The sequence below is a fragment of the Protopterus annectens genome, chromosome 16.part0 (genome assembly GCF_019279795.1).
Source record: "Protopterus annectens isolate FY-2018-M chromosome 16.part0, PAN1.0, whole genome shotgun sequence".
Classification (NCBI taxonomy): domain Eukaryota; kingdom Metazoa; phylum Chordata; order Ceratodontiformes; family Protopteridae; genus Protopterus; species Protopterus annectens.
Window position 1 is genome coordinate 319,568,690 of NC_056750.1, and position 14,177 is coordinate 319,582,866.

The 14,177-nt window shown below is 43.5% G+C and overlaps 1 protein-coding gene across 1 annotated transcript in view; it reads right to left on the bottom strand.

Moving 5' to 3' along the window:
* Positions 1 to 14,177, bottom strand: part of UBAC1 (UBA domain containing 1) — a 256,346-nt gene that overhangs the window by 57,808 nt on the left and 184,361 nt on the right. The gene's annotated exons all lie outside the window — the stretch shown is intronic.

Sequence of the window (14,177 nt, forward strand, 5' to 3'; positions counted from 1 at the left end):
TAGGGTGGAATCCCAAAGCTGTGAAGGAGGGTGGAGGTTATGCAGAAGAAGGGGCAGCCAGAAGACCCTGCAGGACAGCAGAGGCAAAACCTGCCCTAGACTTAGAATACAAAGGGAGATTATAGTGCTTAGAAAAGGTATGCACTGAACTCCAAGTGGCAGCTTCCAAAATGTCCTTGGTAGGAACTCCTCTGAGAAAAGCTGCTGAAGTGGCAGCTGCCCTAGTAGAATGACTCCTAACAGTGCCTGGAATCTGTTTCCCAAAATGAGAGTAACAAAACCTTATTCCATGAGCAATCCATTTGGAAATAGTTTGTTTAGAAATAGCCTTGTCTAGAGAACTGGAGGCATAAGAGATAAGCAACTGTTCAGATTTCCTGAAATCTTTAGTTCTGTCCAGGTAAAATCGTAGTTGTCTGTGTACATCCAATGAATGTAAAATCCTTTCCCCTTTGATTTGAGGATTTGGAAAGAAAGTAGGAAGGTGAATAGTCTGATTTAAAGCCACTTTAGAAATCACCTTAGGCATAAATGTAGGATTGGTCCTCAAGGCCACCCTGTCTTGATGGAAAATAAGGTAAGGTTCCACAGCCATGAGAGCTTGTAACTCTGACACCCTTCTAGCAGAAGTCAATGCTAATAAAATAGATGTTTTCCAGGATAAGAACTTGATATCCGAAGCAGCAGCAGGCTCAAAGGGAGGTAAAGTAAGCTTCTCCAAAACATAATTAAGATCCCAAGCAGGAACAGGAAGAGTTCTGGGAGGTCTTAAATTCTTAGCCCCTCTCAAGAATTGTCTCACCAGTTGATGAGAAAAAATGGGGGGATCAGTGTTGAAATGAGCCGAAATAGCAGAAGCATGGATTTTTATGGAAGAGAATGAGAGGCCTTTAAGCAAGAGTTCAGAAAGGTAGAGTAAAATGGAGGAAATATCAGGTAGAAGAGGATCAGAACCTCGATCCTGCATCCAAATACAAAATCTTTTCCATTTAGAAGCATAAGATATTCTAGTGCTAGGACGCCGAGCTTCCAAGAGAACATCCAAAACTTGTTTGGGAAGAGCAGAAGGAATCAAAGGCCTTTGTAGAGCCAGGCTGCCAGGCAAAGAGTCTTGATTTGAGAGTGTAACATCTGACCCTGGTGTTGGGACAGAAGGGAAGGAGACAGAGGCAGAATCCAAGGAGGTTCCAAGAACAGGTGTCGTAAGGTTGGATACCAGTACTGCCGAGGCCAATTTGGAGCTATCAGAATGATAATCTTGGGTCTGTCCTGTTTTATTTTCAGTAGCACCCGAGGCAGAAGAGGAAGAGGAGGGAAGGCATATCCCAAAAGATTCCTCCACCTGAAAGACAGGGCATCCACTTTCCATGCTGTTTTGTGGAAGGACCTGGTGCAAAATAGAGGCAACTGATGGTTGAGATGGGATGCAAACAGATCTATTTGAGGACAACCCCAAACTGATGTAATCCTGCTGAATAAGTTGGGGTCCAGCATCCATTCGTGGGGATCCAAAAGATTTCTGCTTAGGCTGTCTGCTAAGAGATTTTGCTTCCCTGGGATGAATTGAGCTTGAAGATGCAGGTTCAGATTTAGAGCTGTGTCCCATACACTCATGGCTAGTCTGCAAAGGGGGTAAGAGTGGGAGCCCCCCTGCTTGTTTATGTACCACATGACTGTGGTATTGTCTGTACGAATCAGAAGATGTCCTGGTTGCAAAAATTTCTGGAAGGCTAGAAGAGCATGCTGGACTGCCAACATTTCCTTCAGGTTGATGTGCCAGTGAAGATGTTTCTTTGGCCAATAGCCCTGCTGGCAGTTGTCTAGAAAATGAGCTCCCCAAGCGTAATCCGAAGAGTCTGTGGTCATGATCTGAGAAGGCTGAGGCAGACGAAAGGGATTTCCTTCGTTTAAAGCACAGGTCCTGGACCACCAAAGGAACTCTTTTTGGAGGCAGGGAATCAGAGGTATCATTGTTTCCAGGCTGTGGTAATGCTGAGACCATACACTCTTTAGGTACCATTGAAGTTTTCTCATATGAAGCCTTGCATTTGGAATCAACAGGATGCAAGAAGCCATGTAGCCCAAAGCCTGCAGGAATTTCCTTGCAGTGAGCCGAGTCAAAGTAGCCAAGGTATTGAAAATTGCTGCCAGATGTACTTGCTTTTCTGGAGTCAGGCAGGCCTTTTGCAAGCTTGTGTTTAGAAGAGCTCCCAAAAAGATCATTTGTTGAGAGGGGATCAAATGTGACTTTTTTGTGTTCACTGAAAATCCCAGTAGCAGGAGGAGGCGCTGAACAAACTGCAGATGTTGAAGTAAAAGATCCTTGCTGTCCGCCTGGATAAGGCAGTCATCCAGACAGGGCTAAATTTGAATCCCTTGGAGTCTGCAATAAGCCACTACTGGAGCCAGGCACTTGGTAAAGACTCTGGGCGCAGTAGATAAGCCAAAGAGCAGTGCAGAGAATTGAAAGTGTCTCGAGCCTGCCTTGAATCTGAGGTATTTTCTGCTTTCCTGTCTGATGGGAATGTGTAAGTAGGCCTCCTTCAGGTCCAATGCTACCATCCAAGCATCCTTTGAGAACATGGGAAGAAGTTGTTGCAGAGTAAGCATCTTGAATTTTGGAATTTCCAGAAAAGTATTTAATACTGAGAGGTCCAGAATAGGTTTCCATGCATTTTGTTTTCTTGGGACCAGGAAAAGTCTTGAATAAAAACCCTTGCCCATCTCTGGGAGAGGAACAGGTTCTATGGCTCTCATGGCCAATAAAGCGTCCACCTGATTTAAGACCTCTGTCTATTGATGTTTTGGCAGATCTGGCCAACCGTAAGACCTTGGCAGAGTATGAAAGTGGAATTTGTAGCCTTTTAAAATCACATCTAAAACCCATTTGTCCTGGGTTATATGCGTCCAATTTTGGTAAAAAAGAGATAGTTTTCCTCCGAGAGGAGCTTCCAGGCAAGAAGGACCTGTAGCCCAACAGAGGGAGTCATTGGGTCTGCTTCTTTTGTGATTGAGGTCTGTCTTCTCCCCTTCTAGGTGAAGAAGCAGTCCACTGTCTGGACCTATAAGAGGCCTGTGTCTGTGCCCGGCCTCTAGACCGTCTATATCTTCCCCTTTGAGGCCTGTCAGAAGTGGGAAAAGACCAATTTTTGGAGGGCCAATTTCTAGAAAATCTAGGAGGCTGAACTTGTAAAAAATCTTTGACAGTCTGCATAGATTTTGCTTTTTCCTCCATCTTTTTAATAACCTCCTCAGCCTTAGATCCAAATAACACATCATGTTGAACAGGGGCATCTAACAATTTTGCCTTAACCTGCTCAGGTAAATTCTGCTCTCGAAGCCAAGCATGTCTCCTTATAACAGTACCAGAGGCTGCAGCCCTGCAAGAAGCTTCCAAGGCATCAAAACCACAATGTAAACTATGTTTGCTAACTTGTTCAGTTGCATGCAAAACATCCTGTAATTCCTTGTCCTCTGCACATGCAGGAAAGGTAGAAAGCCTTTGCTTTAAAACAGACAAAAGAAATTGCTGATACTTGAACATATGAAACTGGCAATTTAAAGCTCTAATAGAAAGAGTAGCAGAAGTATAAACCTTTTTGCCCCACCTATCCAAGGCACGAGAATCCTTTTCAGAGGGAATAGGATTTTTAGATGAAGCGGCCTTAGCAGCTTTAGAACCCTGAGAAATAGTTTCTGGATCTGCAGAAGGGTTCTTAAATAAGAATTGATGGGAATCAGGGACTCTATAAAATCTATCAGGCTTAGAAGGAGCAGGCGGCAAGGAATCAGGATTCAGGTAAGCTTCAGAAAAAGCATCATCCACAATGTCAAGCACAGGAGGACTAGCCAAAGGTCTGTGTTGAGGAAGGAGAAATTCTCTGAGTCTCTTTTTGGAGGCAGAATAATCTTGACCTTCCCAATGAAAATGCTCCCTCATCTCATGTAAAGTTTCCCCAAAAGAAAAATCTTCAGGGGGAGAAGCAGAGGGAATAGAGTCCTCTGCATCTGAATCCTCATAAGGAGGAAAAGAGTAATCCTGGTCAGAGGAAGAGACAGAAGACACAGAACCCTGGTCAGAGGAATCATAAGGTAAATCCTGTCTAGGCCTTTTTTCAGGAGGAGGGTGAGAACCCCTAATCATTGTAAGTAAATCCTCAGCCATCTGTAGTAATTGCTTCTGGGACTTGGGAGCTGAATCCGAAGCAGCTGGAGTGGAAACCCTTGGTTTTAGAGGAGTTTTTGTCTTTGCCTTTGACTTTGTTGAAATAGTTATATGTGAAGGCCTGAAAACTCCCTCAAAAGCCGGCACCTGCACAGCGGTTCCGGACCCATCTGAAGAAGCGACGTCCGAAGGTCCTGCAGCAGATAAAATATTAGGCCTAGATGGCTCCCCATGGGAGTCCGTGTTGGCCATCGGTTCAGAAGTGGCGGACGACAGGGGCTGCAAAAGCGCCTCACTGACTACCGCCAAACCCGAAGCTGACTCCGGCTGCGAAGAATCCTGTTTGGACCTCGGAGGCCTATCCTTGTCCTTGCGTTTCTTTTGAATTCCGGTTGTCGGTAAAGTATCCGACGACATCCTGTAATTAAATCGTCTACCAAAATAGTTCAAGGCCCAATCGTACCTACGCTTGATAGTACGAGAATTAAGCCTAGCACAGAACCGACAACAAGAAACATCGTGGTCAGGGCCTAAGCAAGGTAGACAGTAAGAGTGGAAATCTTTATGGAGGTATTTGTTTTCCACACGATATACAATAATTAACTTTTTCTGACATCGGAGGAGCAAGAAAAAAGTTTCCCCAATGGGGTACTTAGCTTGAGAAGAGAAGTTGAAAACTTCGGACCGAAGTCAATCAAAGCACGTTGTTCTGAAAACGCCAACCAATGACTTGCGAGCTGCTTTCCACTGCACGGCAAGAAAGACTGGAGAAGATGGCGTCGGCTGTCAGCTATGTACCTCTGCGTTCTGACGTCAGGGTGCTTGCTGGTACAGCCGACGCCGGACCCAGACTTTGGAATTCTGGCCGACCTCGGGCTGCCTGCCGGCAGGAACACCCTACAGTTATGACTGCAACAGTGAAACACAAAGAACATCAGACATCTCAACACCCAAATATTTAAAGTACAATTCCTGAGGCATAAAACTAGAAACTATTTTTGAAAAGTAATCATAAGGACCATGAGTGGCAACAATGTCCAAATTACCTAGGCAGTTAAAGCTGTTCTTAAGAAAACTCTGCAACAACTCTGGGAGGGATCAAGACATTACAGTACTAGAATTATTCAGGTTTTGTTTCAATTAGGCTTATCTGCTAAATAATTAATCACTGAATTATGTTTTTCAAAGAACAGCAGCGATAAAGAACAGGGGATGGCTATTTAAATATGGACTGAGATGGATACATACCATCAGTGAACGTCCTTCCAGAAGTACAGGCTCAGCTACTAAAATGTCTACTACAACGTGAAACAGTGAATTCAACACAGCTTCTACATAAGGTGTTTCACTACAGAACTTGGATGGGCCAAGCAATGACACAAACAAGTGAGCACAGAATAATATGGTGGCTGGATGGGCATCACTTGGCACTAACACAAATCTAGTGCCTATGTGTCACATTTAACATGTAGATCCAGTGCTGTTGATTTAAAACACTGGATATCTGGACATCGGTGTCATCAATGAGAGAAAAACCTTGCTGGGTGAGAGAGGCTAGTGGTGAGAGATCTATCCGATACTGAACAATGTTACAGGAGATCAGCTGACACTGCAGAGTACTGGGGTTAAGCACTGATTTTGACTAAGACAACCAGAAAAGGAGTGGTGGCCCTGGCATCAGAAATGTCGTGCAAGGGAGGGTGGGAGTGACTCACATGGTTTTACACAGTTTGGGAGAATGGAAGGCAGTTCAGCTCATTGCTATGGCAATACCTACTGGGCAGAGATGTGTACACCATCATGCAGCATACCATGGGTTGGGGACATGCTTGGTATTGCCAAAACTAAGTCTGCACTACTTAAAGGAGAGATAGCAGCAGGCCCACACATCCCAGATGGGGGTGGGGGGTTAGGCCAGAGAATGGAAAATACTCCTCATGGCTGCAAGCTTGACAGCATCACCAAGAATGGTCCTGTGAAATAAATAGGCAGCCCTGGTAACAGCTACATGGTCAGGAGACACTGTGAAAGGGAAAAAGCATACAAATATGTTACAGGAAGCAACAAATGTACATGTGATATTCAGCTGTAGTTTTTGAACTTAAGACTTTCTGAAGGTACTGAATCATGCCACGCACACACAGAACACTATTAGCTACTCAGCAACCATTTAAAATGCAAGAAAATACAGTATTGAAAGCACTTTGAGGAGTTTCAAGCCTAACACTGCAATGATAAAAAAAGGTGTCAAACTGTTAAGATCTGGGAACATTATTTACATTCAATACTTTCTGTTAACTTTAAATTCTCCCTTATAGTGACAGTTACAAAGTCATGTGCAAAAATAGCAACTGCCACACAGTTACGTAGTGTCTGTAGTACAAATATGGCCTCTCATAAGCCCACCTACCATCAGTAAAGTACAGTTGTGTACCTACCATAAATGTAGATGTTCGAGTGTATTCACTGTTGCAGTCATTACACTTGGGTTATCCCGCTGGCAGGCTACCCACAGTCGGCCAGAGTTCCAAAGTCTAGGTCCGGCGTCGGTTGCTGTTGCCTCTTCCCTGACGTCAGTGTGCCAGGGGTATAAAAGATGAAACAGACGCCATTTTCTTCAGTTTTTCTTGCAAAAAAACAGAGACCAGCACCCGGAAGGCAAGAGCAATGAAGTTTATTGAGAACTAGACCGGTTTCAGCAAAAAATGCTTTCATCAGTGGTTAAATAGTAGTAACATAACAAATGCTGTTATAATCAATCCAACAACACAATCCTGACATCACTTCCTGTAACAGAGATAATAAAAGTAAAAGTATAAAAATATGTATGAAATAAGAAATATGAAAAGAAATAATCTAATAATGAAAGGCAAACATGCTTGGAATATGCATTTTGAGGAGTATGTTATACATAAATCAAACAAGAGATGTTATAATTTATCATTCAGACCAGGTGGAAACAGACCACCTAATTTAACAATCCATCCCTTTTCTTTATTGTTTAATAAATTGTGCCATCCAGTTTTGAAAGATGTTTCCTGAGATTTTGTCAATAACAGTGAAGGTGAATTTGGCTGTTTTATGGATCAAAGTGTGTCTGTATAGAGCATTGGTGGGTCTGGCATTCCTGATGTCCCCTAAATGTTCGGACATACGGATTCTGAATGGTCTGGAGATTTGTCCTATATAAAAAGTTTGGCATGAGTATGTGGCCAAATATATTACCCAATCCGTGCCACAATTGGCAAAACAATTAATATTGTACAGTTGTCCCGTGTTTTTACTGGTAAAATTTTTGGTCTTAAAGATGTATTGGCAAAAAGAACAGTGACCACAGGGGTAACATCCAACCAGTTTCTCCCCTAATAATGTAGTTTGTTGAGGTTGAGTGCCATGATATGTAATTTTTTTTGTAGTGAGAGAAATAGGATCCACGGGTTTTGCCTTTCCGATAAGAAAAAAGGCATCTATCCCCTAACCAGTCATCCAACCGTGTGTTGGTTTTAAGTATATTCCAATGTTGATTAATAACATCCCTGAATTGTCCTGTATTTCTGCCAAAAGTAGTAACCAACCTAAGTTTATCCTGGTTGGAATTGCTAATTTTGGGTTTGTATATCAAGAGATTGTCCCTAGATGTTTTTTTTTACTCCATTGTAAGGCCAAATTAATATTTTGTGCGTCATAACCCCTCTGCAAATATCTATTGGAGAGGTCATTTTGGCAATGGGCAAGATCCTCCTGTGATGAACATATTCTCTTGATTCTCATGAACTGTGATTTTGAATATTTTAATAATATGCTTAGGGTGAAGACTGGAAGCGTGTAATAAACTATTATATTGGGGATATTTCCTGTGAACCATTGTACGGAGGGTGTTATCTGCTTCCCTTTGTAGATGAACATCCAAAAAGTCAATTTGATGCAGGTTGTGGCTTGCAGTAAATTCAACACCCCAAAGTTTTTCTTGCCCCAGATGTCAGGTGCCCCCAAACTGGTAGGCTGAAAATTATGCCAATAAGTATGCATGCACAAAAATAAACATTTCCTTCATCTATAAGCAAATACACCACATAGGTTGTATACGATAGAGAAGTACAGATAAGTCCCAGCAAAGAAAGGGGGATGGTGGGTGAGTAACCTGGACTGCAACAGTGAATACGCTCGAACATCTACATTTATGGTAGGTACACAACTGTACTATGTTCATCGTGTTTCACTGTTGCAGTCATTACACTTGGGTTGAATCTCAAAGCTGAGGTTGGGTGGCTGGTCCTAAATAGGATTAGGAGAGGCTACCAGGTCCTGCAGAACTGCAGTGGCAAAGCCTGCTCTGGATTTAGAGTAGAGAGGTAAGTGGTAGTGCCTGGTGAAAGTGTGCACTGAAATCCAGGTCACAGCTTCTAAAATGTCTTTGGTTGGTACTCCTCTGAGAAAGGCTGCTGAAGTGGCTGCTGCTCTGGTAGAATGTGGCCTAATGCCATTAGGCACTGATTTGCCATGTTGTGCATAGCAGAAGCGAATGCAGTGTCCTATCCATTTTGAAATTGTCTGCTTTGAAATAGGCTTTCCTTGTGATCTTGCAGCATAAGCTACAAACAGTTGCTCAGTTTTTCTGAAAGTTTTTGTTTTGTCCAAATAGAGTCGTCGCCATCTGTGCATGTCCAAAGCGTGCAGAAGTCTCTCCCCTTTTTTCTGGGGATTTGGATAGAAAGTTGGCAAATGAATGGTTTGGTTAAGAGTCACACTGGAAACCAACTTTGGCATAAATGTTGGGTTTGTCCTTAGAGAGACCCTGTCCTGATGAAAAATGATGAAAGGTTCCACTGCCATTAATGCCTGTAAGTCTGAGACTCTTCTTGCTGAAGTTATTGCTAGGAGCAGAGCAGTTTTCCATGATAAGAATTTTATATCAGCTGTGTTGGCTGGCTCAAAAGGAGGCAGTGTGAGCTTTTCTAAAACAAAATTGAGGTCCCAAGTAGGTACTGGTGCTCTCCTTGGGGGTCTTATGTTTTTGCCCCTCTGAGGTACTGTCTTAGTAGTGGATGTGAAAAAATAGGAGGTTCCGTATTGTAATGAGTTGAAATGGCAGAGGCATGGATCTTAATAGATGAGAAGGATAGGCCTTTGTCCAGCATCTCAGTTAGGTATTGTAAAATCTGAGGAATATTTGAAACACATGGTTCGAGTCCTTGTGCCTGGTTCCAAGCACAGCATCTCTTCCATTTTTCTGCATAAGATTTCCTAGTGCTGGGCCTCCTGGCTTCTAAAATGACATCCATAACTGCTTTAGAGAGAGGTGTGGTCTGAGTGGCCATATTATCTGCCATGCAGCCAGATTTAATGTTCTGAGTTGGCTGTGCAGAATCTGATTGTTTTGTTGAGTCAGAAGATGAGGAATTTGAGGTAAAGGCCAGGCTGGGCCTTGAGACAAGCTCTTTAGGACTGGGTACCAGTGCTGGCGTGGCCAGTCTGGACAACCAGGATAATTTTTGGCTTCTCTTGTCTGACTTTTAGGAGCACCTTGGGAAGAAGAGGCAGTGGAGGGAAGGCATAAACTGTCAGGGTTTTCCAGCTGAATGATAGAGCATCCACTTTCCATGCTTGTGAGTGATAAGTTCTTGTGCAGAATTTCTGTAGTTAGTAGTTGTGAGGGGAGGCAAAAAGATCTATGTCTGGGTGTCTCCATTTCCTTGTTATCATGCTGAAGACCTGTGGATTTAGTTTCCATTCGTGAGGATCCATGAGATTTATGCTTAGTTCGTCTGCCAGTGTATTTTCATTCCTGGCAGGAATTGTGCCTGCAGATGTACTTGATAGGTCAGTGCTGTGTTCCACAAAGTCATGGCCTGCCTGCAGAGGGGGTAGAGGAATGTGTGCCCCCTTGCTTATGTACCACATAACTGTGGTATTGTCCGTCTTTAGTAATAGTTGTCCTGGATGTAGTAGATCCTTGAAGGCTGTCAGGGCATTCTGTACCGCTAGCATCTCTTTTTGATTGATGTGAAGATGCATTTTTCCTTGGGCCACGTGCCCTGAATACATTTTTCTGCCATGTGTGCCCCCCAGGTATAATCCGATGCATCCGTTGTTATTGTCTGCCTGGCTGTGGGTAAGGTGAAAGGCTGTCCCTTGTTGTGGTGACAGGCCTGGGACCGCCATTGAAACTCCTGTTGTAGGCAGGGAATTAGAGTTATTATTGTTTCCAGGCTGTGGCAATGTTGAGTCCAAACACTTTTTAGATACCATTGTAGTTTCCTCATATGCAGTCTTGCATATGGAATTAGTAGAATGCAGGATGCCATGAAGCCCAGGGCCTGCAGAATATTTCTTGCAGGGAGCTGGGTCTTCATTGCCATCATTTGAAAGTAATGAGTCAGTTGCCTTTGCTTGTCTGGCGTGAGATAAGCCATCTGGGCAGTTGTATTTAAGCTTGCATCCAGGAATATTATCTCTTGAGAGGGCACTAGTTTTGATTTATTTTTGTTTATTGTGTACCCTAGGCAAATTAGTAATCTTTTCACAAACGCCAGATGTTTTAGTAGAATGGCCTTGCTCTCTTCTTGAATAAGGCAGTCGTCCAAGTAGGCATATATTTGAATTCCTCTTTGTCTGCAATATGCAATTACTGGTGCCAGGCATTTTGTGAAGACCCTGGGCACAGTAGATAAGCCAAAGGGCAGTGCAGAGAATTGGTAATGCATTCAGCCAGCTATGAATCTGAGGTATCTTCTGCAAGACTGTCTGACTGGGACATTCAGGTATGCCTCTGAGGTCCAAAGTAACTAGCCAAGCCTTCTTGCCCAGCATGGGTAGAAGTTGCTGCAGTGTTAACATTTTGAATTTTGGAGCATCCAGGAAAGTATTTAGGATTGACAAGTCCAGAATTGGTCTCCAGGCTTTGTCCTTTCTGGGTACTAGGAAAAGTCTTGAGTAAAATCCTTGCCCCTGTTCTTGCTGTGGTACTCTTTGAATAGCTCCCATGTCCATGAGAGCAGCAATTTGCTTTTGTGCCTCTGCCCATTGGTTTTGTGGTAGGTCCGGCATACCTTTTGATTTTGGAAGGGTGTGAAAGCGGAACCTGTAACCCTGAGAAACAATATTCAGTTCCCATTTGTCATGGGTGATTATGTGCCAATTTTGTGAGAAAAGTGCTAGCTTTCCCCCTAAGGGTGCTGCCAAACGGTAAGTGCTTGGCATTTGTAGAGGGAAGTCATTGGGACTGTTTCCTATAAGGTTGTGATTTGTCTTCTCCTCCTTTGGGGGCTGAAGCACCCCATTGTTTAGGTCCGTAGGAGCCTTGGGGCTGAGATCTGTCTCTTGGGCGTCTGTATCTGCCTCTTTGTGGCCTGTCTGACACTGGAAAGGACCAGTTTATTGAAGGCCAGTTTCTGCTAAACCTAGGTGGTTGTACCTGTAAGAAATCCTTTACTGTCTGCATTGATTTTTGCTTTATCCTCCATTTTCTTTAACACCTCTTCTGCCTTAACACCAAAGTATCATGCTGTAGTGGAGCATCCAATAATTTTACTTTAACATGTTCAGGTAAACTTTGTTCTTTCAACCAAGCATACCTTCGAATGACAGAGCCTGTAACTGCGGCTCTACAAGAAGCCTCTAATGAATCAAAACCACATTGCAGAGTATGCTTTCCCACTTGTTCAGCTGCATGCAATAAATCCTGCATTTCCTTAATGACAGTACTTTCTGAGTTTGTAAGCATTTTCTGTTTTAACAAAAACATGAGGTACTGTTGATATTTAAGCATGTGAAACTGGCAGTTTAAAGCCCTTACAGCTAAAGTAGCAGAAGTGTAAACTTTATCCCCCCATCTATCCAGAGCTCTAGAATCCCTATCAGAGGGGACAGGGTTTTTTGCAGTGGAAGCCTTAACCCTTTGGGACCTTGAGAAATTGTTTCAGGGTCAGCAGCTGGATTTTTATAATGAAATGTATGAGAGTCAGGGACCCTGTAGTACCTGTCTGGCTTGACTGGTGCAGGGGGTAAAGAATCAGGAGACAGACTGGATTCAGAGAAAACATCAACAATATTAAGCACAGGGGGGATAGCCAGGGGCCTGTGCTGAGGCAATAAAAGAAAGTCTCTGAGCCTTTTCTTGGATTCTGAATAATCCTGGCTCTCCCAATGGAAATGCTCCCTCATGGTGTGCAGGGTTTCCCCAAAAAAATAATCCTCAGGCGGAGAGGCTGAAGGTATAGATTCTTCTGCGTCAGAGTCCTCATAGGGAGGGAGAGAATATCCCTGATCTGAAGAGGAATCAGAGGAAATAGAAACCTGGTCAGAGGAATCATAGCCAGTGTCTTGCCCAGGCCTTTTATCAGGAGGAGGATGGGAACCCCTGATCAAATTAATTAAGTCTTCGGCCATTTTAAGCATCTGTTTCTTTGGCATGGATGACTATCCAGGAGAATGTTGTACTGGTTTCCTTGTCTTTAATGGTGTTTTTGACTTTGCCTTGGCTGCTGCAGTGGACTTAATAGTAAGCTGTGAAGGTCTGAAAACACCCTCAGAAGCCGAAGCCTGCTCAGCGGCTCCGGACCCATCTGAGGGAATAGTTTCCGCAGGCGCAATACCTTGAGTTTCCAGAGGCCTAGGTGTCTCCACATGGGAGTCGGATACGGCCTGTGGCTCTGAGGTAGCGGGTGTCAGGGGCTGTGAAAGCGCCTCACTGAGAACCGGCGACTGGCCTAGAAGAGGCTTCGTCATCGGTTTTGGACCTCAGATGCCTGTCCTTTTCCTTGTCTTTGCGTTTTTTTATGAATTCTGGTCGTTGACTGTACCGACGGCATTATGTAGTTAAACCTTCGGCCAAAGTAATGTAAAGCAAAATCAAACCGACACTTAATAGTGCATTTGTTGAATCTAGCACAAAACTGACAACTAGTAACGTCATGGTCAGGGCCTAGGCAAGGAATACAGTAAGAGTGAAAGTCTTTATGAGGTATTTGCTTCCCACAAGAAATACAATTGTTAACTTTTACTGACATCGGTCTGGAGCAAGAAAAAGTTTCCCCAACGGGGTACTTGGGTTTATTGAAGACTTCGGTTCTGAAACTCGAATTCGAAAATCTCAGGAGTCGGCCGACCGGCACTTGCGAACTGCTTTTGCTTTGGGCACCACGCAGCAAGAAAGACTGAAGAAAATGGTGTAGGTTGCATCTTTTATACCCCTGGTACACTGACGTCAGGGAAGAGGCGACAGCAACCGACGCCGGACCTAGACTTTTGAGTTGGAACTCTGGCCAACTGCAGGTAGCCTGCCAGCAGGATAACCCAAGTGTAATGACTGCAACAGTGAAACACGATGAACATCAGTATACCCACTCAAAGAATTACTTGAAGTGTTTTTGCATAATTCGTCACATGCACTTGTATTGTGAGACCTAGCACTGCACTTCATTATTTTCCCCTTTTTCCCCCTCCAAGGTAATACAAATACGAATGGGTAATGTGGGCTTACCCCACAGAGAAATTAGTTTTTTATATTTGTTTATGCTACGCTTAACTTTCAGAAAAATGAAGTGAGACTCCATGTAGAATGAGTTGAAGCAACATAGAGACACCTCAATAACATATGTTCTTATAGGAGAAATAATCTACGAGGGGATCTTCCCCTGTGGGTCAACAACAGGGTTTTATGGTCTCCAATCTCACATTTTTTCATGAAATTTCCTACCTTCAGCAAATCAAGAAAATGACAACAACAGGACACCTACAATACACACACACACATATTGTACAACATTCACATGATGGAGGAGCCATCCAAACAAAAGAGGATGACAAGAGGGTGATCAGTGACCCACATCAAGAAAGGTCTGGTTTCAGACAGCTTGTATGTCAAAAATGTATCTGTTCCGTCCAACAACGGTGGCCCATCACAGCTAATCTATAACTAGGATGAATGAGTATCTGTACAAATGCATACCAAGATATGAAGCAGTCATAGGACAACCAAAGGAAGACTCAGGAAGCAGGGTCATGCCAAAAG